The following is a 27,631-nucleotide window of genomic DNA, read 5'->3' as shown; positions in this document are numbered from 1 at the left end:
AGTGGTGCAATCTCAGCTCACTGTGATCTCAACAGCCCAGGCTCAAGCAAATTTCCCACCTCAATCTTCTGAGTAGCTGGAACCACAGGTGTGCACCACCATACCTGGCTAATTTTTGTATTTTTGGTAGAAAGAAGGTTTTGCCAGGTTGCCCAGGCTGGTCTTGAACTCCTGGGTTCAAGCGATCATCCACCTTGAGCCCAGAAATTTTTTGCCTTCTTACATTTTAAAGTATTATGAAAATTATATGTATTTTAGTCAGTCATATTTCTTTTGTGTGTGTTTCTTTTGTACAGACAGGGTCTCACTTTGCTAACTCAAGCTGGTCTTGAACTCCTGGCTTCCAGCAATCCTCCCACCTCGGCCTCTAAAATGCTGGGATTGCAGGCGTGAGCCATGGCCCAATCAGTAAGCCATATTTCTATTTTCTTTCTTCCCTCACCAGAAAGAAGACTATAATCTTAAAACACAATGAAGAGACTGTGTAAACACTGTCATCTTGACTCAGATGGTGGTGACAGGGATTCAAAAGTAGACAGTAGGAAGGAGCTGATTGGCCAAATATATTAGCACAATCCAACCAAGACATGCAGAGCCTTACAATATGGAGAGCTTGAGATAGGTTAAATTTTCTTTTTTTAATGAGACAGGGTCTCACTGTGTCACCCAGGCTGGAGTGCGGTGACGCAATGTTTGCTCACTGCAACCTCTGCCTTCTGGGCTCAAGCCATCCTCCCACCTAAGCCTCCTGAGCAGCTGGGACTACAGGTGTGTGCCACCACACCAGCTAATTTTAGTATCTTTTGTAGAGACAAGGTTTCACCATGTTGCCCACGCTGGTCTCAAACTCCTGGGCTTGTGATTAGCCCACCCTGGTCTCCCAAATTGCTGGCATTACAGGCATGAGTCACCACACCCAGCCTAGTAAGAATCTGTTAGTCTACTATCCTATACAAAAATTTTACTAATCTCTAATAATTTAATTTCATTCAAAAAAGTTCAGACATCTATGGTGTTTAAGAAACGATCTAGGCTGGGTGCAGTGGCTCACATCTGTAATCCTAGCACTTTGGGAGGCCGAGGCGGGCTGATCACCTGAGGTCAGGAGTTCCAGACCAGCCTGGCCAACATGGTGAAACCCCATCTCTACTAAAATACAAAAATTAGCCAGGCGTGGTGGTGGGTGCCTGTAATCCCAGCTACTCGGGAGGCTGAGATGGGAGAGTCACTTGAACCCAGGAGATCGTGGTTGCAGTGAGCCGAGATCGCGCCACTGCACACTCCAGCCTGGGCAGCTGAGCGAGATTCTTTCTCAAAAAAAGAAAGAATCTAATATAAATACTAGGCAGGCTAGAAGAAAATATCCTAACATCTACTTTTATTTTTTATTTATTTTTTACAGCAAACATTGCCTGACAACTAACATCTACTTTTAGATAAAAGCAACTTTTATAATTAAGGGGCCAACACTAAATATTAGACCACATCAAGAAAACCCAAGAGCATATCCTTATATTGCATATACTGCTTATATGAGTGAAGATATTTTCAAGAAAAAAGACCTTGGCTGGACATGGTGGCTCACACCTGTAATCCCAGCACTTTGGGAGGTCAAGGCAGGCAGATCACCTGAGGTCAGGATCAAGACCAGCCTGGCCAACATGCAGAAACCTCGTCTCTACTAAAAATACAAAAATTAGCCGCCCGTGTTGGCTCATGCCTGTAATCCCAGCTACTCAGGAGGCTGAGGCACAAAAATTGCTTGAACCTGGCAGGTGGAGGCTGCAGTTAGCTGAGGTCATCCTACTGTACTCCAACCTGGGGGACAGAGTGAGATTCTGTCTCAAAAAAAAAAAAAAGAAAGAAAGAAAAGAAAAGAAAACAAAACAAAAAAACCCTTGCACAAGTTTCTGTGAATTACTGTGGATTTCAACCTACTTCTATACCAAATATTAAAAATTACAGATTTATGCGTCTATTGAATAAGCACGAACAGGATATAATCTACAGCCTCTTGTCTTGACTGTCTTCTTAAAATTTATTCAGTGGGGAAAAATTTTCCCTTGACACTAGATGACCACTTCAGCAGGCCCATTTGATTCTTTTGGTCAATGTTAAAGAAAGGCTTATGGTCACTGCAGGTAACAAACCAACCTTCACTAGGTAATCAAATCTTTTCCCCAGCCCCAGGGAACCTGGGAAGGGATTGAAATCAGCTGCTTTTCTTCTCTTCCGCGACTTTTCGCCATCCCTAGCTGTTGGATCTTTCCAAGGTAGGCATGGGAGACAGGGAGGCTGGGGAAGGAAGGCAAGGAGATTCCAACACGAGTCTTCCTGCCAAAACACCTGTCTGCTGATGTTTGAAGCTAATTCTTTTTTCTCAGATGCACTTTCATGGGTTATTCAGAGTCTCACCTCAGAGTTCCTTCCTGGCCATAGCTCCATTGACTTGGATAATTCATTCTTCTCCTGGCTTTTTGGCTGTCATTCAAAAGACTCACCGTTGGAACCTCACTGCCCTTTCAGGCATCTATTTGGACAGGAGTCAAATTCCAGGCTACCCCTCTCCTCCACTAGGCCCACCTCTAATCTGCAGGAAATACATTTCCTTTGCCCTGACAAAGGCTGGAGTGTAGGCAAATTCAACACAGACACCATTACAGTATAGCTCTTTCTGTGGGAACAGTAAGCCAGCCACAGTTCTCTCCTTGTTGGGTGTCTCGGAGAGTCAGACCCTGGTCCTCTGTTCCCCGCAACTGGGGGGAATCCTTTAAATCTCTTAAGTCATCCCTCTCAAGCCCTTCTCACTCGATACCAAGTGAGAGAACAAGGAGAGATATCAAGTAGGAGAACAAGTGAGAGTAACCTCCACTTATACCATGGTGGAGGGGACACAGCACCGTTTTCTCAAGAGTCCTCATAAAATGCTATTCCTGACCCATAGTGTCCTTCTTAACGGGTTTTAGAGCCTTTAACTGGTTTGAAAACCTACTTTAAAAACCCACATAAAATATCTCACTTTTGAAATTCACACTGTTGTACTGCAGTGCCTAAAATGAAATTCCAATAGATTTTGTTACAATAATAATTGGCAATAGATGAAGTTAGGTCTGTCTTCTGATCAAATTCAAGAATAAATTAATGATTGGATTAGTTATCACCTGCTATTGCACACTCACAACATTTCTAGTTTTGTCAAGTTTTAACATGGCATCTAAATAATCCAAGGGCTTATGACCTATGATATATATGCCACAAAAATAAAATGGACTGTTGTTCTCTTTCACCCCTTCCAAGTCTGACTATTACTGCTATTATAATAATAAAGACTCAATAGAGCTAGCTGTTGTGCTGATAATATATTTGTTGTGCTCAGAAGACTATTTCATTTAATCCCCAAAATTCTATAATGTAGTACTTCTATTAAGTTTGTTTAACAATTGAGAAACTGAAGTACATAGCTACTATAATATATCCAGCATGGTAAAATTTTTATCTTAAAAATGCAATCAGCTGGGTGTGTTGGCTCACACCTGTAATCCCAGCACCTTGGGAGCCCGAGGTGGGTGGATCACCTGAGGTCAGGAGTTCGAGACCAGCCTGGCCAACAGGGCGAAACCCCGTCTCTACTAAAAATACAAAAATTAGCTGGGTGTGGTGGCGGGCGCCTGTAATCCCAGCTATTCGGGAGGCTGAGTAATGAGAATGGCTTGAATCTGGAAGGTGGAGGTTCCAGTGAGCTGAGATTGTGCCACTGCACTCCAGCCTGGGCAACAGAGTAAGACTCTGTCTCAGAAAAAAAAAAAAAAAGTGCAAACTAGACCAGGAACAGTGGCTCATAGGTATAATCCCAGCACTTTGGGAGGCTGAGGTAGGAGGATTACTTGAAGCCAGGAGTTCAAGCCCAGCCTGGGCAACAAAGCAAGACCCCATCTCTACAAAAAAAAAATACTTTAAAAACTAGCTGGGCATGGCAGCACACAACAGTACTCCCAAATTCTTGGGAGGGTGAGATAGGAGGCTCCCTGGAGCCCAGGAGTTTGAGGCTGCAGTAAGGTATGATCGTGCCACTGCACTCCCGCCTGGGCAACAGAGCAAGACCTTGTCTCTCTCTCTCTGTCTCTGTCTTTCTCTCTCTCTCTCTCACATACACACATACACACACACACTAAATAAATAAATAAATAAATAAATAAATAGCAATCGAGCACTAGTCCCTCTATGTCCTTCTACAAAACACCCACAGAGGACTTCGTAATATATATTTTTCCCCCGAGGATCTCTCCTCGAAAGTTAACAGTCTATTTGCAAACCAAAGCATGCCCCCACAGAACTCTCCACAGGGTCATCTCAGAACTCATGCCCACTAGGAGGGCATGTTGAAAGCACACCCACATGGCCACTTTTACAACTTACTTCTGCCCAAGAAGGTGCCAGCTCAGATACTTGCCCAGTAGCAGAGGGACCCTTGCCCTTGCTCATTTTCTCCCCTACCTTATAAAAACACCCACTACTTTTTGCTCCAAAGGTGAAGTGGCACATTTAAAGGCAGGATGCTTTGTGCCTCTTCCCCTAAGCTGGTTTTGAAATAAATACACTTCTTTGTATCAGAATTTGCTCTTGTTAATTGGACTCTACATGAAGTGACCAACTAACCTGCTTTTCAGTTACACTATTAAAATTTTAGTATTCTTTAATGTTCTAGGCTCTATCCTAGGCTGTTGGGAATATAAAAACAAATAAGAGATTTCTCTACCTTCCAATAATTTTCAGTCTAGTAACATATGCAAAAGTGGTTCGATCAGAACACCAGATAGAATGTCCTGTGTCTTAAGAGACATAGATGCCAAAAATGTACAAGACGTGCTTGTATAACTCTTATTTGAATACGTGTGTATGTTTGACATCAGAGAGACACACCCAAGAAGCCATGTTAAGAAATCTTTCTACAGAAAAATACCAGGAAGCTTTTCAATTTCCCTATCCAGACTCTATTTGTTTCCTACTCCATTCTGAGAAAAAATCCCAAGGCTCTAAATGTATGACAAAAGCAGGATGCAAATCACTCAAAGTGGTTAGGTTTAATATTTAAGAAGATTCTCCTGCATGCCAAATAAAGCAAAGGTGTTGTAATTATGCAGATGTAAATGACTGCAAGGGCAAAGTGTTTACAAATGAAACACTTTACCCAAATACCCAAAGGGAAGATTTATTGTAGTTAAAGGTTGATGAATAGTTTTTTGCCCTTTGGTAGCTCCAACCTGCATTTCCGCTCCATCTTGGCCTCTTTCAAGGTATCTATGCTCTGTAATAACCAATATTGGTCTAACAGCCTTAAATTATGTAAAATAAACATATGCAAATATATATATATTTGCTAATCAACTTCTGTTTATGGCATTGGAATAAAGTGGTCATGCATACCCTACTACAGATAACTATTATTAAATCTGGGCTAAACAAAACTATTTAAACATAGTGGAAAATATCCGAAAAACTGATAGAAATTGGGGGAGAGTTTGAAAAGCTACAGTTGCAAGAAGAATTACAAAGCTGTGGGCTTTCTAGAGGGCCAATAAAATGTGCAGATGCTTGGTAGACTGAACAGAAGCCAGAATAAAGAAAGGCAGCATCCGAAAGTTATAAGAACTAAGCAGAGATATCAGCTGCCGCACACCACAGTGAGACAGGATTTGCAACGTGAGCTCCGGCAAGCTATCTGCTAGGAGCAAAAACTCAATAATTCTTGAGTAGAATCAGAGTTATTTCAAAATATTCTCTACATGTTCAAGTTTCAACCGAAAATTATGAGGCATGCAAACAAACAGGCAATCAATAAAAACAGACTCTGAAGGGCTCAGCCATTGAATTTAGCAAACAAGATTTCAAAGTTTCTATTATAAATATGTTAGATGAATTAGAAAATAATATTTTTCAAAGAATTTAAGATATGAAGTGATCTTACTTACTGAAGAGATAGGGGATCTCAAAAACAAAATGTAAACTATGAAAAAAGAGAAAATTCTAGAGATGAAAAGTATGTATCTAAAGATTGGGTAATTTCTATCTTCAAAGTTCCCAGACCTTTCTTATCTTCCATCTCCAATCTGCTAAGCAAACCTATTGAATGCATTTTCCAGTCATACTTTTGAAGTATATTGGTATCTTTCCTCTGTAATAACTCAGTATCAGTCTAATAGCATAAATTATATAACATAATAATATGCAAAACAGATATTAAAATGCAAAATATTATTTACCGAAGTCCCAGTAATTCCTGGGGCATGAAACTGTCTGGAAACTATACAAAAATTCAGGAGTGGATAGACTGTACTCTTGCCTTGACCATTTTATTGCCATCCTAAAGGTTATTTGGTAGTCATATTTCACTTAAGAGTGGCTTTAAAAATATTTGCTAATCAACCTCTGTTTATGGCATTGGAATAAAGTGGTCATGCAAACCCTACTACAGATAACTACTGAATGCATTTTTTCAGTCATACTTTTGAAGGATGAAGTATTGGAGGTAGAAATTACCCAATATAAAGAAATTACCCAATCTAAAGACAGCGGGCCTTTGTTCACATTGCAAATCCTGTCTCACGGTGAGAGAATAATATTAAACAAAATTAACTAAGTCTTAGAGACCTATGGATCTCTAGGAAAAAATGTGGGTCATTTTGAAGAAATAATGGGGCTGGGTACAGTGGCTCATGCTTATATTCCCAGCACTTTGGGAGGCCAAGGCAGGAGGATCACTTGAGCCCAGATATTCGAGATCAGCCTGAGCAAAATAGTGAGACCTCATCCTTACAGGAAAAAAAAAAAAAAGGCTAGGTGTGATAGCATGCACCACCTGTGGTCCCAACTACTCAGGAAGCTGAGGGGAGGATCACTTGAGCCTGGGAGGTTGAGGCTTCAGTGAGCTACGATTGTGCCACTGCACTCCAGCCTGGATGACAGAGGAAGACACTGTAAAAAGCAAACAAACAAATAAAAAGAACAGCCCAAAATAAAAGTTGCAAATTGTGTGAAAAACTTTAACTTATAGATCCAAGAAGTTCAAAGACCCCCCCAGCAAGATAAACACTAAGAAAACAATTCCTAAGCTCATCACAGTCAAACTGCTGAATGCCAAAAAGAAAATTTTGAAAGCAGAGAAAAATAATATATTATATCTAGAGAGAACAACGATATCATTAACAGGTGGCCTCTTGTAAATAATAAGGGACAGAAGACACTGGAACTTTCATATTGATAGTGCTGAAGGTGGGGGAAAATAATCAAGAATTCTATATCCAGCCTTTTGAACTAGCCTTCAAAAATGAAGGCAAAATAAAGATTTCTTTAAATGGAGAGAATCTGTCACTAGGAAATTTACACTACAAGAATGTTAAATAAAGTTCTTCAGGCTGAAGAGAAATGACACCACTGGCAACTTGGGTCCAAAGGAAGGATTAACACACACACACACACACACACACACACACTTTTCCTCATAATTTCTTTACAAAGATAACTTTAAATTACTGTTTAAACAAAAACTATAACACTATATATAGATGTTATAATAAATAAATATGTGAAAAAACAGCATTAAAGATGGATGTAAATGGGTATATACTGTTATAAGGCTCCTATATTTTACCTGAATTCTGTATTAACTTAAAATAGATTGGAATGACTTAAAGATGCACATTGTAATACTCAAAGAAAGCACTAAAAAATTATGCACAGAGATATAGCTAGAAAGCCAATCAAGGAATTAAAATTGATTACTAAAAATTATTTGATTAATGAAAAGGCAGGCAGAAAAGAAGGAACAGAAAAACAAAAGGTAGATGAGACAAAAAGAAAACAAATAGCAAAATGGCAGACCTAAATGATATGGCCATATCAATTATTACATTAAATAAAAATTGACCTAAATGTCATTAAATTTAAAAATACCTAAATTGATACGGTCATATCATTTTTTTTTTTTGAGATGGAGTCTTGCTCTGTCACCCAAGCTGGAGTGCAGTGGCATGATCTCAACTCACCGCAACCTCCGCCTCCTGGGTTCAAGTGATCCTCTTGCCTCAGCCTCTCGAGTAGCTGGGTTTACAGGCACATTCCACCGCACCCGGCTAATTTTTGTATTTTTAATAGAGATGGGATTTCACCATGTTGGCCAGGCGCTCTTGAACTCCTGACCTCAAGTGATCCGCCCACCTCACCCTCCCGAAGTGCTGGGATTACAGGCATGAGCCACCATGCCTGTCCTCAATTTTTACATTAAATAAAAATAGACTAAAGACTTTAATCAAATGGCAAAGATTGTCTGACTGGATAAAGACATAAGAACTAATTATATCCTGTTTAGAGATACATTTTAAATTCAAAGGCAAATAAGTTAAAAATAAAAAGATGGAAAAAGATATCACATGTAAACACTGGGCCTAAAAGCCTAAGGTGGCTATACTAATATTAGACAAGACAGACTTTGAGACAAGAAGTATTACTAGAAATGAAGAGGAATACTTCATAATGGTAAAAGTGTCAAGGCATCAGGAAACTATAAAAATTATAAATGTATATATACCTAATAACAGAGCTTTAAAAATACAGGAAGCAATGAAATTTGATCCCTACTTTACACCATATAAAACATCACCTCAAAATGGATCATAGAACTTAAATGTAAAACTGAAAACTATAAAACTTCTAGAAGAAAATATTGGAATCCAGGCATGACGGCTCACAACTGTAATCCCAGTCTCGGGGCTCATCCGGGATCCCTGAAGGGTGAGTAAATGCGGACCTAAACTCTTTTACTTTCATTTCCAAGGCTTCTTGTCCTCAGACTTTGTGCTGAAGACAGATGAAGCAACAAACCTCTGGTGAGCCAATTAAGAGCGAATGGCGCAGCTACAGAGGAGAGGATGCTGGAGAGGACCCCTATACCCACCCTTCACCCCATTGCTCTCAAGCGTTGGGAGTGTCAACCTCGTTCTAATCCAGTTTTTTCTACCACATTTTCCTTCTTTTTGGGGGGTCTGTCAAGGCACCTATCTCTTCTTTTACAATGTTAAGAGAGTTGCTGCAAACTACAGAGATATTACTGGGGAGAATGAGCATTTGGCCCAGCTGTCAGATATGCAATTCAGAACAATGCAGTTTCCATCTGTTCTTAGAGGCAAGGAGGATACAGGGATTAAAAGTGTCTTTTTTTTTTCCCTGTTGAAGGAACCCATTTGCATAGAGCAAGAGGCTTTTTCTCCCAGGCACTTCCCCCTTCTTGTACTTAAGCTGCTTTTTGTCTTTTCTCCACAGTATCAGGAGTTAAACACAGCCCTGTGAATACAGAGAGCTTTTCCATGCAAGGGTTTTCTTTTGTCCTTTTGGAAGGATCTTACTAGGCCAGGACCCAAATTCATGGGACTCCCTAACTTAATGAGCCCATGCACCCTCCTGAGGCACCTTTTTGTCCCAAACTCAATTTCAAGCTTCAGGTTGAAGCCCTAGAAAGAAAAACTGGATCTGAGGGATCGAGAAGCAGATGGCAATGAAAGTCAAGGGACACAGCATAGGCAAGTAGGACTAATTCCTGCCAATTAAACCCCTGCTTCATGGAAAGAGGTCATGCTTGTATCTATGGCATAGATGAGGTCTAGGAAACTCAAAGGTTACTGACAGCAGGGAGGATAGGCAGGGCGTAGGTGAGTACAGATAATTCCTACCCTCTAGGCCTCCCTGTTCCACACAGGTGAAAGCCGTGTTGGCACCCGTGGGCAGCACCTGCTAAGGTCACCGGAACTTGGAGATACAAAGATGGAAGAAAGAAAGGGGACACCTTTTCTTTCTCTCCCTCACGTACCCTAGGTACATGCTGGGAAGAGAAAGGAACTAAAGGATGCCTTTTTCCCCTCTGTCCAGATGGGTAACCAGCCATCTTCAGTCTGTACTTCTTTTGAATGCATCCTAAATCACTGGGACTCCTTTGAAATAAATGTCTTCTTTTTCATCTTCTGTCTTCTCTTCGTGGATGGGTAATTGTGTCCCTGTACCACAGGATACTGCCCTTGGATGTATCCCCCAAACTGTGAAAAGTTTAATTTCCCCAAACCTTAAACTGCTTGGCTTAAAATTGAACTGGGAAGGGAACCCAGAAGCCTGACATGCCAGTAAAAGAGTAAAAGTTCTTACCAGTCAGACTTCTGGCCTCTTTCTCCCTGTGCAAACCAGTAAAAGGAAGGATAAAAATCACTGTTTATTCTTCTGTAAAGTTTTGATTAATGGAAAAAAGGATTTGTGAGGCTAATCTTAAGCTGTAGCCAATCTGCTATGCTTTGTGTGTCTTTCTGTATAGTTCTGTCATAAGGAGTAAGACAGGATAGAACACAGACCTAGGACCCCATAAGCCCACTGTTGAAGCCAGCCGTGCAAACTGGTCAGTTACAGACTTTGCTACAGGTCTCTGAAGGGAAAAAAACTGAATAAGGTCTCCATCTTGTTTTATGTCCTTGGGAGCTTGACCTTGTAACCACGTGGCAGTACTTTCTTTTGGTCTCTGCCATTTTACAATGGAAGCCCAGGTTCAATCCTGGCTTAGGGAATGAGTACTTTCTGGCTAATACCTGTGTGACTTTTATCATTTGCTGATTCTCTTCCCCTCCATGAACAACTAACTTCTAGCTTCCTTTCTTAAATCTTCCTTTCTCTGAGCTATCTTTAAAAATTCTAGATTTTGTAAAAACTGCTTACCATCTCTTTGAAAATACCTTGTACACAGGCAGTTAAGTCACAACCTTACTTAAGGCTTGTTGGTTTCACTTGGGAGGTTACTTTTAGTAAAGTTCAAAAGCCAGAAATATTGGCCACTTGGTGAGGCTAAAGTTGAGTAACAAGGGATTTAAAAGGATTTTTTAAAATAAGAGCACTATGGTCAAAAGTCAGCTTAATTAAAAGTGGATATCCAAGCTATAGGCATATTTAAAAGGCCTCTATGTTTTCCTCTTCTTGCATCTTGTTTCACTGGAAAAAGATTTTCTTTTTCAGTCAACTGAATTACTTTTCTCCATTTTGTCTTGCCACTCTTAATGCATGCATGAGAGGCCCTAAGATAACTTCTGATGGCCTGGGACTCCCTGGAAAAAATGGAAGAGGCACCACTGACCCCATTTGAGAAAAAAACCTCTGTTTTCCTCATGAAACCCAAAGAATTAAAAGCAGATAAATCCCTCTCAAAATCTGTTTTTGTCTTCCAGCCATAAGTATTTATTAGGCCCTAGAAACTGCATGCTTTCCTAGCCCTGATCTTGAAGGGCTCCATCCTGAGGTCAGTAATCTAATTAGGAGATTGGACAATGAAAAATCTTAGAACTACTGGATCCTCTGTCTGTATAGTTATATATGCGTAATGTGTGTGATGTTTGTATAAAAAAGAGCTCTAATTGGCTTAGAGAAAAATAAGCACTTAGATAAAATATTTTTTGAAGGAAAAATAAAAGCTATAATATCTTTTAGTTCAAATGATTTTAATATTTGAAAAATAAAAAGTTTTAGAGATTATTGGTAAAATAACAAATGTCTTCAAAATGTAAACAAGTGGTCTAAATTATGCAGGTCAGATACTAGGTTTGCTAAATGCTTTAAAGTTATAAACTGCTTCTTTGGCTTTTTTTCTCTTTTTTGTTTTTTCAACAGTATCATTCTGTTGTCCAGGATGGAGTGCAGTGGCATGATCTTGGTTGCCTCTGCCTCCCAGGTTCAAGTGATTCTCCTGCCTCACCCACCTGAGTAGCTGGGACTACAGGGACACACCATAATGACCAACTAACTTTTCTATTTTTTTTTTTAGTAGAGACGGATTTTCACCATGTTAGCCAGGCTGGTCTTGAACTCCTGACCTCAGGTGATCCACCTGGCTGGGCTCCCAAAGTGCTGGGATTACAGGTGTGAGCCACCACACCCAGCCTGCTTCTTTCGCTTTTGAAAATTGTTCACCTTGCTTGCTTTACAGTTTCATAAGGCCATATTACCAATAGCACACCAGAGTGGCTACAACTTAAGGTATAATTGGTAGCACATAATTAAAATAACTTACCAGGCTTTACATTAAAATTAAAAATTGCTAAGGTTTACCATTATACCATGTAATTGAGACTACTGAAAACAGATTTACATCAAGGTGTCTAAGGAAAGTAAAATGTGTTTTTAGTAAAGGATTATAAGAAGGCATGGGAATTTAAATTTTTGCCTAGAGGTTTAAATAATTGTTTTAAGATGGATAAGATAAAGTCGAAGGTTTAAACAAGTTGTGGAAGGTTTGTAAAAATTAATCTTGCCAAAGAAATTCTGTGTGTGAACATACTGACTAAATTCAAAAGGGTATTACATGGTTTTTCTGTAAATTGAACATTAGAATAAAAGCACAACAAGGTTTTCTTAAGGCACTGATCTACTCTTTAACAAAAATTTGTAAAGGTTTATAAGAATCTCACCTCATGGTCAAACTGGTTAAGATTGGACAGAATTATCTTTAGATTTGATTTCATCAAAAAATAAAGGGTGTGGGAGAGACCAGAGATGGATTGTTTGGAAAGCTGTCTTCACTCTTAATGAGTAAAGGTTTTTACCTTTTTAAAAATTTTTGAGTCATCATTTTGGCTAAATAAATGACTTATGGTAATCTGGAACTGTATTTCATAATATAAAGTGTTTTAAACTTCTAACGTATTTAACAGGCTTCCCAAAATCAAACTTCAGTTTCAAGGTTGTCTTTTCTGACCCCTTACTTTTGAGTACTACAGAGGGCTCCTGGAGCATCCAAAAGAGAGGTAAACAGGATTAATTGACATGTTTAGTTATGTGGGATTGCCAAAATAAAAATGTTTAATCTTCTTCAGGTTATATTTTAGTGAAAAATACATATGTTCCAAAATTGTATCAGATTTCTAAAATTCTAATGTCTGAGTATATGCTATCAATCGTAATTAAAATTATTATGTTGTTATTGTAAAGCTCAGAAATAACCAAATTTCTTTGTCAATCATGGTTTTGACTGTTATTACCCAAAGACATTTTGTCATTCACAGACAATTGTCTTATTTTGATCCTTTTCAAAAGATGGTTTATAATCAGCTATGGGACTTTGACAAGTGCTCTCAAATGCAGGTTTCTGATAACTTTGGAGATTGTGACATTGGAATAGAGGGAAAATGTACAGGACTCATGAAGAGCTGAAATGTTTGTGAATATCAAGCAGAAGAAGAGTTAATAGAATGTACTGAACTAATAGAAAGCTGAAGTAATCTTTTTTTTTGCTTAAAACATTGCTGATCCTTGTTTTGTTTTTCAGAGTCAAGGAAACTTTTATGTTGAGCTATCTATAGCTTTTAACAATTGAGTAAGGTATACTCCAGTGAACAAAATTTGGAGCACATTTATTTCTTTCTGCCTGGTTTCCCCAGAACTTGGAAACTATTTTTGAGTATTCTTAATTTGCAGCAATACAGTTATTTGCACCAGTGCAGTAAGAATCCATTTTCTTTTGCAACAGGACACAATTGGAGAAACTGGTTGTTTTACCAAGGCTTTGACTGGAAGGGTGTGCTTACCTTTAAGAAATCAAGTTTGACTTGCAGAACCAATAAAAGCCCCTTGGGAAAACTGGCCTCATACTTTGTCTTCTACACAGTCCCTGTACAGGGTTCCTAATCTGTGGTGAATAAAGAATGTCACTTTCTAATAGGCGCAGGAACCCCATGTTATCTTGGGACCTCAAGAAGAGAGGAATTTACCCAACTCATAGGTATTTGAGGATACAAACCCATGGCTGGGCTCAGCTTTAAAAGGTCTTATCTGAAATTCCTTGTGGAACAAAGTTCCATCAAAGCCAATTTTAAAAGCCTGTGTGAAAAATAATTATTCTTGCTGTACTTTATGCAAATAACCAGGCCAAATATAAGACTAAAGTTTATTCTGCAAATGACTCAGTCCTATCATGATTTGTTTTTAACAAAAATGAGGACTGGAGAGAGAAAAATTATGTTTCAAAATTTATCATACACTTTTCATTAAATTCTAGTCTCATTAGTTGTTTTTAAGTTTTTGTCTGCATTTTAGACTAACCCTGCTTATTTCTGTGAACCAACCAGTGATCATCAGCTGCAGCTCAGAAGAAACAAAAGGGATGGGTGATGCAAAAATCTGGATCAATATTCTAGTTCTGGGCAATTATCCTGCAAATCCTGCCAGGTGATAGGAGTAAACAGGGTGCCCGTAACCCAGAGGTTTCTTTGTTTGGAAAAATAAGACCAAAGAAGCTGACCAAAGCCAAGCCTCATGCACCCAAATCTTAGCAGGCATAACTATAGCCACCTGTTATCTGGGCATGTTGGCAGCCTCGGGATTTTTGAGCTGTCCTTACCCCCTTATTTTGTTTTGATACATGTCTTCTAATAATCTGTTTGTCTTCTCATTTTCAGGCCATTAAACTCCAGTCATGAAACTGGAGCCTCAGACGATGGCTCCCTTTTACTGGGGACCCTTAGATAGTCCTCTGAGGGAGATGTGACTGCCATTTTCCCAAAACAGCACTCCTGTCAGCAGGAAGCAGTTAGTATCAGTCAACATCCCTATTCTAATGGCAGTTAGATGTACCTCTTCAGAGGGGAGAACTGACAGCAGCAAGACGCAGACAAATGCCTAGGCAGATAGGGGGTAGGAACGGGTCCCTGGTGAAACCTGACCTTCAAGCTGAAGACAGTTTAAAGCCTAGCTACAAGTCCCAGGTAAATCCAGGGACTGGACTGAGAACCTGTCTTCCCGTTTGGCATGCTTTCCTCTGATCCCAAAGTGCTGGGATTACAGGCACGAGCCACCATGCCAGGCTACATACCTACCCTTTCCTAATTGGTTTTATACACTATCGCACCCACCTTTGAATATTGTCTTCACTTTAACTTTTATTGCATACTCACAAACCAATCTGTATGCACTCCCCATTCTGAGTCCATAAAAAGCCCCAGACCCAGACACAGAGAGAGAGAGAGAAACCACCTGACTGTGGGGGTGAGGGACCACCCCGTGTCCCCTTAATGCTGAGAGCTGTTCCATCACTCAGTAAAATTCTTCTCCACCCATTCTTACACTTCAAATTGTCAGCATATCCTCCTCCTTTTCAGATGCATGACAAGAGCTCGGGAACCGCTGAACGTCGGTACAAGCTATAGCACAGATGGACCAAGTGAGTGGGGTGCCTCGGCCCATGGCCGAGTGAGTCCCTGGTTGGCAAAGTAGCTGAGAAAAATCCTGTGTCACCAGCACTTTGGGAGGCTGAGTTGGGCAGATCACCTGAGGTTAGGAATTGAAGACCAGCCTTCCCAACATGGTGAAACCCTGTCTCTACTTAAAAAAAATACAAAAATTAGCTGAGCATGGTGCCACACACCTGTAATCCCAGCTATTCAGGAAGCACAAGAATCGCTTGAACCCAGGAGATGGAGGTTGCAGTGAGCTGAGATTGCACTACTGCACTCCAGCCTGGGCAACAGAGTGAGACTCTGTCTCAAACAAAAGAAGAAGAAAATACTGGAGAAAATCTTTGTGATCTTGGTTTAGGCAAAGATTTCTTAGATAGAACATCAACAACCTAAATGCCCATACAAGAAATCAATACAAGGAAATGTTGATAAACTAAATTTCATCAAAACTAAGAACTTCTCTTTGAAAGACACTGCTAAGAGAATAAAAAGACAAGCCACAGACTGAGAGAGATTTGCAAATTACATATCTAATAAAGAACTTGTATACAAATTACATACAAAATTCTCAGAACTCAATAAAAACCAAGCAACTCAATTTTAAAAATGGGCAAAAAATTTGAACTTTACAAAAAAGATATATAAATGGAAAATATGCCTATGACACCCAATATCATTAGTCATCAGGGAACTGTCAATTGAAACAATGAAAAACCACACATATCACAGGATATCTAAAAATTACTAATCATACCAAGTGTTGGTGAGGATGTAGAGCAACAAGAACTTTCACATACTGCTACTGGGAATATAAAATAGTATGAACACTTTGGAAAGCAGTTCAGGAATTTCTTAAAAAGTTAAACATAAACCTACCATATGACCCAGCTATTCCTCCATTCCTAGGGGGTTCCCAGCCCCCGAGCCTAAGAGAAACCAAAGCATATGCCTATACAAAAATGTATATACAAATGTTTATAGCTGCTTTATTTCTAATAGTCAAAAAAACAGAAAGAACCCAAATGTCTATAAATAAGTGATTAGATAAACAAATTATGGTATATCTATGTAATGGAATACACAGCAATAAATAAGAGTGAACTATTGATAAATACAACAACATGTACATGCACCACATTCTAGTAATTCCACTCCCAGGTATGTACTCCAGAGAAATTTTGCACATGTGCACAAGGAGAAATGAGTAAGGATGTTCACAGAAGCATCTGTAATAGTAAAAATCTGGAAATAACCTAAATTGCCCATCAGCGATAAAATAAATGAAAAAACGTTGGTATTAACATACAATGGAATATAGATTCACACATTAGTAGTCATAGCATAAAACATGATGGGAATAATTAAAGCAAATTTGGGACAGTGATTACCTGTGGGAAAGTGTGCATGAAGGGGATTAGGAATGGAGAAGTGTACACAGGGGACCACAGCTGGGCCTGTAATGTTTACATCTTTTTTTTTTTTTTTTTTTTTGAGTCAGGGTCTTGCTTTGCCAACCCAGACTGGAGTGCAGTGGCAGGATCACAGCTCACTATAGCCTCTGGTCAATTGATCCTCCCACCTCAGGCTCCCAAGTAGCTGGAACTACAGCTGCATGCCACCACACCTGGCTAATTTTTGTAGAGACGGGGTTTTTTTGCCTTATAGCCCAGGCTGGTTTCTAACTCCTGGATTCAAGTGATCTGCCCTCCTTGGCCTCCTAAAGTGTTGACATTACAGGCATGAGCCACTGTGACTGGCCCACATCTTTTCAAAACTGAGAATGTTAGGATCTGAGTAAAGAGTAGTGGATATGCAGAAAATACATTTGTTATGTCATTCTCTAGATTTTTGTTTGTTTAAAATATCGAGTAAATACAAAAAAATACTAAAGTTAATTTTCAGATCTTCAAAAGGTTATTTACAGCAGGGGTCCCCAGCCCCCAAGCCTGTTAGGAACCAGGCCACACAGCAGGAGGTGAGTGGTAGGTGAGCGAGCATTACCACCTGAGCTCCACCTCCTGTCGGATCAGCACAGCATTAGATTCTCGTAGGAGCACAAACCCTATTGTGAACTACGCATGCAGGGGATCTAGGTTGCACATTCCTTATAAGAATCTAATGCCTGATGATCTGAGATAGAACAGTTTTATCCTGAAATCATCCCTCATCCCATTTGTCAATAAATTGTCCTCTGTGAAGCCAATCCCTAGTGCCAGAAAGTCTGGGGACTGACAATCTAGAGGAGGTAAAATCACTTTACCAGAAAAAGGCTAAAAATAGGGAAAATGTGCACTGTAATTGTCATGGCAGAAAAGTAATAAAAATAAATAAATATTAATAATAGGGAAATAATTTCAAACTCTTTTCATTATAAAGTTCACTTTAAAAATGACACTACACTTTGCAAAAATAATCTTAAAACCAAACATCCCATTCCTCTGAAATTAAAACTTCTCTTCACATTATATTATTAATAGTTCTTTTAAAACATTAAATAAAAATACGATAGAATAGCTCTCTGTTATCCCCTCTCATTTCTGCATACTGATAGCATTTCATGATGCTTTCAAATAAGAAAGTCATCTTTTTTTGGCTGTAAGTCAACATTCGCAACTAGGATCACAGTTCTTTTTCTTTTTTTTTTTTAGTCAGATGTAGCATTGTAGGAAGGATCATAGTACTGATACTCTCTGAAGTATTTACCTACATAAACTATTTAGAATTCTTCTGCATGGGAGATTTGTCTAGTCTCCCACATTTATGTATTTATTCAATCACTTGTTTATATCATTATGGACTCATAGATATTTATTTTATACTTTGATTTAAATTCAAATACTTCTCTGTGGCATAGATCTGCCTTAAAACCACAAGTGGTCTGAAGTTATATTCTATGGTTTCACTGATACTGACTACTTAGCTAGCTTGTATCTTCTATTCTTGGAAACCTCATTCTTAGATAAAAACATCAAGTTTGGCCGGGCACGGTGGCTCATGCCTGTAATCCCAGCACTTTGGGAGGCCAAGGTAGGCAGATCATGAGGTCAGGAGTTAGAGACCGGCCTGGCCAACATAATGAAACCCATCTCTACTAAAAATACAAAAAATTAGCTGAGCGTGGTGGCAGGCGCCTGTAGTCCCAGCTACTCAGGAGGCTGAGGCAGGAGAATCGCTTGAACCCAGGAAGCGGAGGTAGCAGTGAGCCAAGATCATGCCATTGCACTCCAGCCCAGGTAACAGTACAAGACTCCATCTCAAAAACAACAACAACAACCAAGTTTTATCTCAATAGTACAATCAAAATGTGACACTTTCCTACCTTTTAAAAAATAAACTTTTGGCTGGGTGCGGTGGCTCACGCTTGTAATCCCAGCACTTTGGGAGGCCGAGGTGGGTGGATCACCTCAGGTCAGGAGTTCAAGACCAGCTTGGCCAACATGGTGAAACCCCATTTCTACTAAAAATACAAAAATTAGCTGGGTGTGGTGGCGTGTGCCTGTAATCCCAGCTACTTAGGAGGCTGAGGCAGGAGAATTGCTTGAGACCGGGAGGTGGAGGTTGCAGTGAGCCGAGATTTCACCACTGCACTATAGCCTGGGCAACAGAGCAAGACTCCATCTCAAAAAAAATAAAATAAAATAAACTTTCATTTTAGAATAGTTTCAGATTTACATAACAATTGTGAAGACAGTACAGAGAGTGCCCATATACCTCACATCCAGTTTCCTCTATTATTAACATCTTATGATAGTATGTTACATTTGTCACAATTAATGAACTACTATTGATACATTATTACTAACAAACGTCTATACTTTACTCAGATTTCCTCAGTTTTCACTAATATCCTTTTTCTATTCCAAGATCCCATACAGGATACCACATTATATTTAGTCATCATGTCTCCTTAGTCTCCTCTTGACTGTGACAGTTTGCCAGACTTTTCTTGTTTCAGATGACCTTGACAGTATTGAGGAGTACTTTTCAGGAATTATGTAGCATGTCCCTCGATTAGAATTTGTCTGGTGTTCTTCCCATGATTAGTCTAGGACTATGAGGTTTTTTAGAAGCACGACTACACAAAGTGCCATTTCATCCCATTATATCAAGGAAACACAGTGCAGTATCAACGTGGCTTAGTGCTTTTGATGTAAACATTGATCATCTGGGTGGGATAGAGTTTGCCAGATTCCTCCACTGTGAAGTTGTCTTCTTTTCCCTATTTATACTGCACTCCTGGAAGGAAGTCACTAAGAACAGCCCACCCTTACAGGAGTGGGGAATTAATTATGCTCTGCCTCTTTGACAGTGAAGTATTTACCTACATAAATTACTTGGAATTCTTCTGCATGGGGGATTTGTCTAGTCTCCCACATTTATTTATTTATTATTCAATCACTTGTTTATATCATTATGGACTCGTAGATATTTATTTTATACTCTGATTTAAATTCAAATATTTCTTCATTTTGTTGGCTATTGCGAACTCTTTCACGTGGCTCCTGTGACCCTTTGACATACTCCCATAATTGGGGAGCAGTTTATTGTTTTTAGTTTTTGAGTACTCCCTTGCTTTCTGACACATAAGATGCCTCAGGCTAATCTTATATATTATCATCAGCCCTTTCTGCACGGAGCTCTGGTTGCTTTTACTGGAGAATAGTATTACAAACCAAGATAAATGGTGCTAGGTGTGCTTGTTGCAACAGGGATGTCATGGCGTCTGCGCCCTCTTAGCCAAACGAGGTAGAAAATACATGTGCATATACCAACCTACCTATGCGTATCTAAATACCTTCCACGTGTAACCATCTGTGTCTATATTAAGCTAAACATAAATTCATGCTGAGCATACTTATATATACCTCCAACTCTAATTCATTATCACATAGGTTATTCTAACTCCTTCCTTGCTTGTCTATAATCTTTCATTACAGCAATGAAAAATCTGGGAACTTCCTACTTTTCACCTCAGAAAGTTACAAAAGTAAAAGAAGAAATGAATTTATGTTTTGAGAGGAAATCACTTCTTCGAATAACCACATTATTATGTTTTTTGGGCCAGGCATGGTGGCTCACGTCTGTAATCCCAACACTTTGGGAGGCCAATGCTGGAGAGTTGCTTGAGGCCAGGAGTTTGAGACCAGCCTGGACAATCTAGGGAGACCCTGTCTCTACAGAAAAAAAAAAACGAAACAACTTTTTAAAATTAGCCAGTCACGGTGGCATGCACCTGTTGTCCCAGCTACTCAGAAGGCTGAGCTGGGAGGTCAAGGCTGCAGTGAGCCATGATCATGCCACTGCTCTTCAACCTGGGTGACAGGGCAGGGCAAGACCCTGTTTCAAAAAAAAAAAAAAAAAAAACCCTGTTGAAAGCAGTGATATTTAAAGAAGACAGGAAGATTGTGCAGTGTACCCTCTGTGTGTCACCTTAGATGAGGCCAGACCTAGAATCCATAACCCAGATGAGATCATCCTGGCCCCTGGTAGAACCACTTACCACTTTCAGAATTGTCTTTTTTTTTTTTTTTTTTGAGATGGAGTCTTGTTCTCTCACCCAAGCTGGAGTGCTGTGGTGTGATCTCAGTTCACTGCAACCTCCACCTACTGGGTTCAAGCAATTCTCCTGCCTCAGCCTCCCAAGTAGCTGAGATTACAGGCACTGCCACCATGCCCAGCTAATTTTTGCATTTTTAGTAAAGACAGGGTTTCTGATTTTTGTATTTTCAGTAGAGACGGGGTTTACATGTTGGCCAGGCTGGTCTCGCACTCCTGACCTCAAGTGATCTGCCCGCCTCGGCCTCCCAAAGTGCTGGGATTACAGGTGTGAGCCACCGTGCCCAGCCTCAGAATTGTCTCTTGATGTCACAGCCTCATCTTTCATCAAGAGATGCTTAAAGAAACTGCCTGATAAAATCCATTATTACCTCTACTATAAGGCCAATGCCAACATTACTTCATTACCCAGCATCTCCTATAAGAAACAAAAGGGCAAAAAATACTTGCTTCCTTGAGTAAAGCAACAAGTAAATTGTGTCTTATTTAACCACATCCATCATGCTTCCCTTTTCATGTTGTTTGCCAGAAGCTTAGAGTCAAATTTGCTACGGGATTGTAACAACTATATATGCCCTGACTGGTGATGTGTTTATATTCCCCCAGTCTTCACAACATATACTATGTCATATTTTTCATTGTTGCTGAAATTTTATTTTCTGCTCCTATCCTGCTATTTTATTTGTGTAGTGTTTTATGCTTCTAAAAACTACCTCAAATCCTTTGCAGAATGAAGTAATATAAATTAATGCACATATAATCCTATTATTACTATAGTTGTTTAATCTTTGAAATAACAGGATTAATGGCCTATAGTGGGAAACTAGTTAAGAAGAAAAATTTTTACAAGGTTCTTATATAAGATATTGAAAATATTCTCCAAAATGGAGAGGAAATAATAAACTGTTCTTAACTTGAACATTATCACTTTCTCATAAGACTCTATGATATAATTTTAAATTCTGGACCACCAGGAAAAATACTTTCCTAATTAGATCCCTTTCAAACATCTACTTTCTCTACACCCATTTCTGTACACCTCCTTTCCCCCAAGAGGGAACCTTTGCCTCTTTTGTTAACTGCAGGAACCAGATAGGTGGTGGCTGGACCAAGATTTAAAATCATAACCAATAATGATCAGGAAGCCTAAAAATGTACTCAAAGCAAGCATCTTATCTTTCTAAGGAGAACGGGAAACTAACATTTCTTGAGAACCTGCCACATGGCAGATGATGTTTAGGAGCACTTTATATATACCGTTTCATTCAATCTTTGAAGCAACCTCAAGTGAAACAGGCAAGGCTCAGAAGTTAAGTGATTTGCCTAAGGGCTCCCTGCTATTTAAGTGGAAACTTCTAGAGTTATACCCCAGCCTTACCTGACTAGCCCAAAAACCTCCTCTGTTCATTCCATCACTCCTTATAAGCAACCACACTGCTTTTATTGTTTTTATTTATTTATTTTTTTGAGACAGGGTCTCGCTCTGTTGCCCAGGCTGCAGTGTAGTGGTGCAATCTCAGCTTACTGCAACCTCCACCTCCCAGGCTCAAGCCAACCTCTCACCTTAGCCTCCTGAGTAGCTGGGGCTAGAGGCACGTGCCACTGCTCCCAGCTAATTTTTGTACTTTTTGTAGAGGCAGTGTTTCACCATGTTGCCCAGGCTGGTCTCAAACTCCTGAGATCAAGCAATCCTCCCACCTCGGCCTCCCAAAGTGCTGGGATTACAGGCATGTGCCACCATGCCTGGCCATGCTGCTTTTATAATTTCTTGTCAGTGCACCTAAGCTAGGGAACCTTTTAAAGATGGGAGAACAATTTAATAATGCTTAATAGAAAAAGGACACAAAAAAGCTATTTAAAATGCCTTTCTATGGAGGAATACATCAGAACCCAGCTCTTCCAAAAATGTTCCACCCTATTGGCTCTCAGCACTCTCTCTCCCCCTTGATCTTCCTCAGCACTTACTTACCACCATTGCCACTCATTGTCACTGACCCAAGTTTCTTTACCCTGTGCATTTAAATTGCACACACATGCATGTGCACACACACACTTTGTATCCCCAAATCTGGGTTTCTTAAATGTCGCCACCACGCCTTATACATGCATTTCCCTCTTCTATTCTTCAAATTGTAGTAGATGCACAAAAAGTATCCAATGATTGAATGAGAACACTCAGTCTTTGAAAGGGAAGTTACTGCTGGATATGTAATAGTCGACCTCTCTACCTTCCTCAAAGAAGGCTGTATCCAAATCTATCTCCTCGGTCCACAATAAGGCATTCCTCTCTTACTCCAACAGCATGTTCTGGAAAGCCAGAGAAAAGTACTTACACGTAAAGTAAAACTACTTACAGCATACTATCAACCATTTCTATATTCTCTCACAATGAAATAACCTTGATTCATTAAGGTGTTCCTTGAATTTCTCAGTATAGCCTTGTTCTGTAAGATTCATGGAATTAACTCTTATGTGACAAGGAAGATTTTTTAAGGTTATCTCTAATAAAAATACTGAACAGAATGGAGCTAAGGATTAATATTTGAAAGAAAAGTTTTATTTATCAAATTTGTAAGTGACCTTCATTCATCCAACAAATACTTTTTGAGTATCTAGAATATAAGTGCCAGCACTATTCTAGATGCTGAGAAGACAGCGGTGAACAAAACAGACACTAATCCCTGTCTTCATGGAGCTGCCATTCTACTGGGGGACAAAAGCTAGAAAGAACTGTTGATATGCTGGTTGACAAAATTAGGACTCAAAATCCATATAAAGAGAAAACTGAAACCAATAAAACCAAATTTAATGGAAAAAAATACAGCATTTAGAGTTCAGAAATTAAATGGATAAGTATGAACAGGAAGGGGATATATAGTTTTATTCATGCAATACACATTATTTGTAGGTTCTCTTCTCCAGGAGTAGTTACTGAGGGGGTGGAAACAGGTCCTGCTCTGCTGGGCACTGGGGATCTCAAGTCCCTAATCTCAAGAAACTCATATTTGAGAGACACAAACAGCAACGGCAGAACAACAAACAGTGTGATAATTGACCAAGGTGTGTACTGTGTGTTGTGGGACAACTTAGGAGGGGTATCCAGCCCAGATGGGCAAGGAAAAAATAATCACTCTTTCCTCAGGGTAACACCCAAAGTGACATGAAGGATGAATAGGCTTTCATCAGGCAAGGGATCGGGGAAAGAGGAGGCAGGAACATTCCACGTAAAGGGAATAGCATATGCAAAATTAATATCTGCAAGTGATTCTCTAAGGATGTAGCCAGAGTCGCAGCAAAGTCATGTCAGTCATCCCAAGAAATACGGACTTTGTTCTTTAAATGTCAGAGAGTCAACATCAGGTTTTTAAAACCTGGAATTACATGATCAAACGGTATTTTAGAAACTCCTCTTTGGGAACAGTTTGAAGAACAGAATGCTTATAGGGGAGACTGGGAGGAAAGCAGCTGGAAGGCTGCTGCAAGTGACAAATGACAATTGTCTGAAATCAGAAGTAGCAAGATATCCAAGGAGACCGATTTGAGAGATGTGAGTGATGGAATTAACAGAACTTATGATCCATTAGATTAAAAAAGATGAAGGGAGTGGCAATAGGTTGGCTCTTAAGAGATTTAGCTACGTGGTAAAGCGAGGGGAAGACAGATGCAGAGTTTAAGAATGAAGAAAATGAACAAGTTCGGGGAATGGGGAAAGGAGAGGTGATGAATTCGTTTGAAAATGAAGGCAACTTACTCAATATGCCTGAATATAAGGCAAATTTCTTTTCCCAAAATTATTCCTCAGAGAAAAAAAATAGTTACTTTAAATTCTCTTTCAAAAGTTTCTCATCATGGGGTACTTTCCAAATTTCTGTATTTTGAACAAATTATTGTTTGGGAAAAACAAGCCAGAAACTACCTTTAATTGTTGCTGAGTATGTATGCTACTAGAGGTCACCTGATGGATGGAAGTGTCCTAAAAGGAGCAAAGAATTTTAACAGATATACAATTTTCCTGAGAGCATACCTCACATTTGCAAATTTAAATGTTATAAATTTCAAAAAGCAACACAGTGAGTAAGTAGTTATGTTGTGGAGATCAAAAATATGCACCCACAGAACAAATTAAAAAAACAGCTGTCCTAATATTGTATAAGTAGAGACTTGCCACAGGGAAACTCCTTAATTCCCAGGCTGCTATCCATTCAGAGACTTCTCAGTGGAGTCAACTCAGAGCCTGTTTCCACCCCCTCAGCGTCTACTCCTGGGAAAGAGAATCTGTCTGATTGAGGCCTTTGGTAGGAAGAACTGAGCATGCTCAGTCAGCTCCCTCTGGGCTTTTCTTGTCAGTGGCCTGTCATTAGGAGGTCCAAATTCTCTGATTATCCATGACACAAGTTTATGGCAAAGCCTACAGGAGAGGTTTGTAGACAACTAGCTCACTTATATTAATAACTGCTACGCCAGCCCTCATCCTTTAAATGCACAGGGAGGTATTATACAGCCACAGATGATGATGATGATGATGATATTGATGATGTCAATATCTGCTATTTAAAATGTACAATGTGCCAGACAGTCTAGATGCTTCATATACATTAAGTGTCTCAGTCTGGTTTTTGCTGCCGTAACAGAATATCAGAGACCGGGTAACTTATAAAGAAAAAAACTTTTATTTCTTACAGTTCTGGAGGCTGAGAGGTCCAAGATCAAGGAGCCAGTGTCTGGTAAGGGCCTTACTACTGCATTATAACATGGCTAAGGCCATCACACGCATGAGGTGGCAAGGAAAGGGGGTCAAACTCTTCCTTTTATAAGGAACCCACTACTGCAACAATGGCATTAATCCATTCATGAAGGCAGAACCCTCATAGCCTATTCACCTCTGAAAGGTCCCACTTCTTAACACATGCACTGGGGATTAAGTTTCCAACAAATGAACTTTGAGAGACAAATTCAGCCCATAGGATTAAGCCACTTAATATCAACAGCAATTCTATGAGGTATCTACTCAGTTGACAACACTGAGACACTGAGGTTTTAAAACTTGCTCAAAGTCACACAAAGTAATGGGTGGTGAGGCTGGAATTTGAGGTGAGCACCCTCACTCTTAAGCCACTATACTATACTGGCTTTTAATTGATTTAACCAAAAATTTTAACATAGCCTACATTAAGAGATGAGAAAAGGAGTAGCACAAAAAGAGTTAAATATTCATCTTCCATAAGGAAGTCTGTAGATAAAAATCTAAGTTTGAAAATCCAAAATACAACCATATAAGCATGCTGTTTGAAATATGAAGATAACCATAAGAAATGGCTAAAAGAGCTGAAAGCAGTTGATGTTGGAGTAAGGTGCCCAGTATGAGAGGGGAATAGGGCAGAGGAATGCTACTCTTTATTATAAGCCTTATAGAAATCTGATATTTTTTTACTGTATGCATATAAAACTTTGATAATCATAAAAAATTAATTTTAGGAAGAAAACATACCAACTTTGTTGAAATTAATCTGGGCATATGACTCAGGTCCTGCTTTTAAAAATTCTATGATCCATTATGATGAATAAGACTTCACAAAACTACCTATCAAATAGCCTACACTGAGAATGACACTACCGGGAATAGGAGAGTCATGACAGTGGCATAGCCTTGCTGAGGATTTGAGAATTCTTATCAAAATTCCTGGGAATAGATTGGATCTGTAGGTCAGGTATCAAAGAAAGAAGCGGGTTCCTTAAACCAATGCAGAACATAGTTTCTCCTGATTGGGGTGGGTGGTTGGGGGACCAGGGAGGAGATTAAAAACAGTCTTATGTTCATAACTGGTTTTGTCTGACCTAGAATCATAGTTGAATTACTAACTTGCCAGAATGCTTGAAAGCATAAAGACATCATTCCTTTATCAATGAGAGTATCTGCAGTGTGAAGAGTGAAATGGAAGGCCAAGGTAATAGCCACAGAGGAAACTAGAGAAGAAGGGTCCTCACTGAAATAGGCTGCTTTGTCAAGCAGTATCAATTCTACCATGGACGATCAATATCAGGCCAGCATAAGTAAAGGAGAGATGGGGTTTCACCACGTTGGCCAGGCTGGTCTGGAACTCCTGACCTCAGGTGATCCACCCACCTCAGCCTCCCAAAGGCTGGGATTACAGGTGTGAGTCAACATGCCTGGCCTGATTGAAGTATTCTTATTCTCCTTGTTCCGATAAAGAAACTGAGGCAAAAAGTGGTTGGCTAAACAACTTGTCCAAGGCCACACAGACACAGGGTGGAGGAAGGGAACCCAGTCTAGAGCATACATTGTTCATTGTTACACACTGTCCACCAGGAGCAGCCCAACTTCTGTAAAGAACTACAGCAAACCTTTGGAGACATTCGGAGTACACCTTCCTGAAGTTGTCATGCACAAACAAGCCTTAATATTCTAAAAACATATCAACCCACACAGACATGTTTCCACCTAACAGGCAGATTTCTATCTTGATGAATCAAATGCCTCTTTGCTCATAATTGTTGGCCTGTCAAATAGGTGACACCTTCTGTTCTAAGTACCAATTAAACAAAGATGCTCTGTTAACAGCATTCTCTAGCCACAAGTAATTCTGCCAGGGAGTTACTTACTATTGAATAGCAAGAAGTTAAGAGATAAGAAAGAACATTAAAACTGCCAAGAAAAACCATAAACTACGTACACAGGCTGAGTTGCAAGTCAATCTTACATTCCTCCTTGACAGTGGATGTGGGACCTGGATCCTCTTTTATATAGAAGAGTTCATTAGGAAAAATTTAGATAGATGATGAATAACTGAGAGAGAAAAAATAGCTTA

The 27,631-nt window shown here is 39.5% G+C and overlaps 1 protein-coding gene across 1 annotated transcript in view; it reads right to left on the bottom strand.

Annotated features, from left to right (window-relative positions):
* The window catches only part of SLC16A10 (solute carrier family 16 member 10), a 142,938-nt gene that overhangs the window by 54,148 nt on the left and 61,159 nt on the right, over positions 1-27,631 (bottom strand). The gene's annotated exons all lie outside the window — the stretch shown is intronic.

The sequence above is a fragment of the Pongo abelii genome, chromosome 5 (genome assembly GCF_028885655.2).
Source record: "Pongo abelii isolate AG06213 chromosome 5, NHGRI_mPonAbe1-v2.0_pri, whole genome shotgun sequence".
In the NCBI taxonomy this organism is placed as follows: Eukaryota; Metazoa; Chordata; class Mammalia; order Primates; family Hominidae; genus Pongo; species Pongo abelii.
The sequence above is the reverse complement of the archived record's forward strand: the minus strand, read 5'-3'. Positions and strand labels throughout refer to the sequence as shown.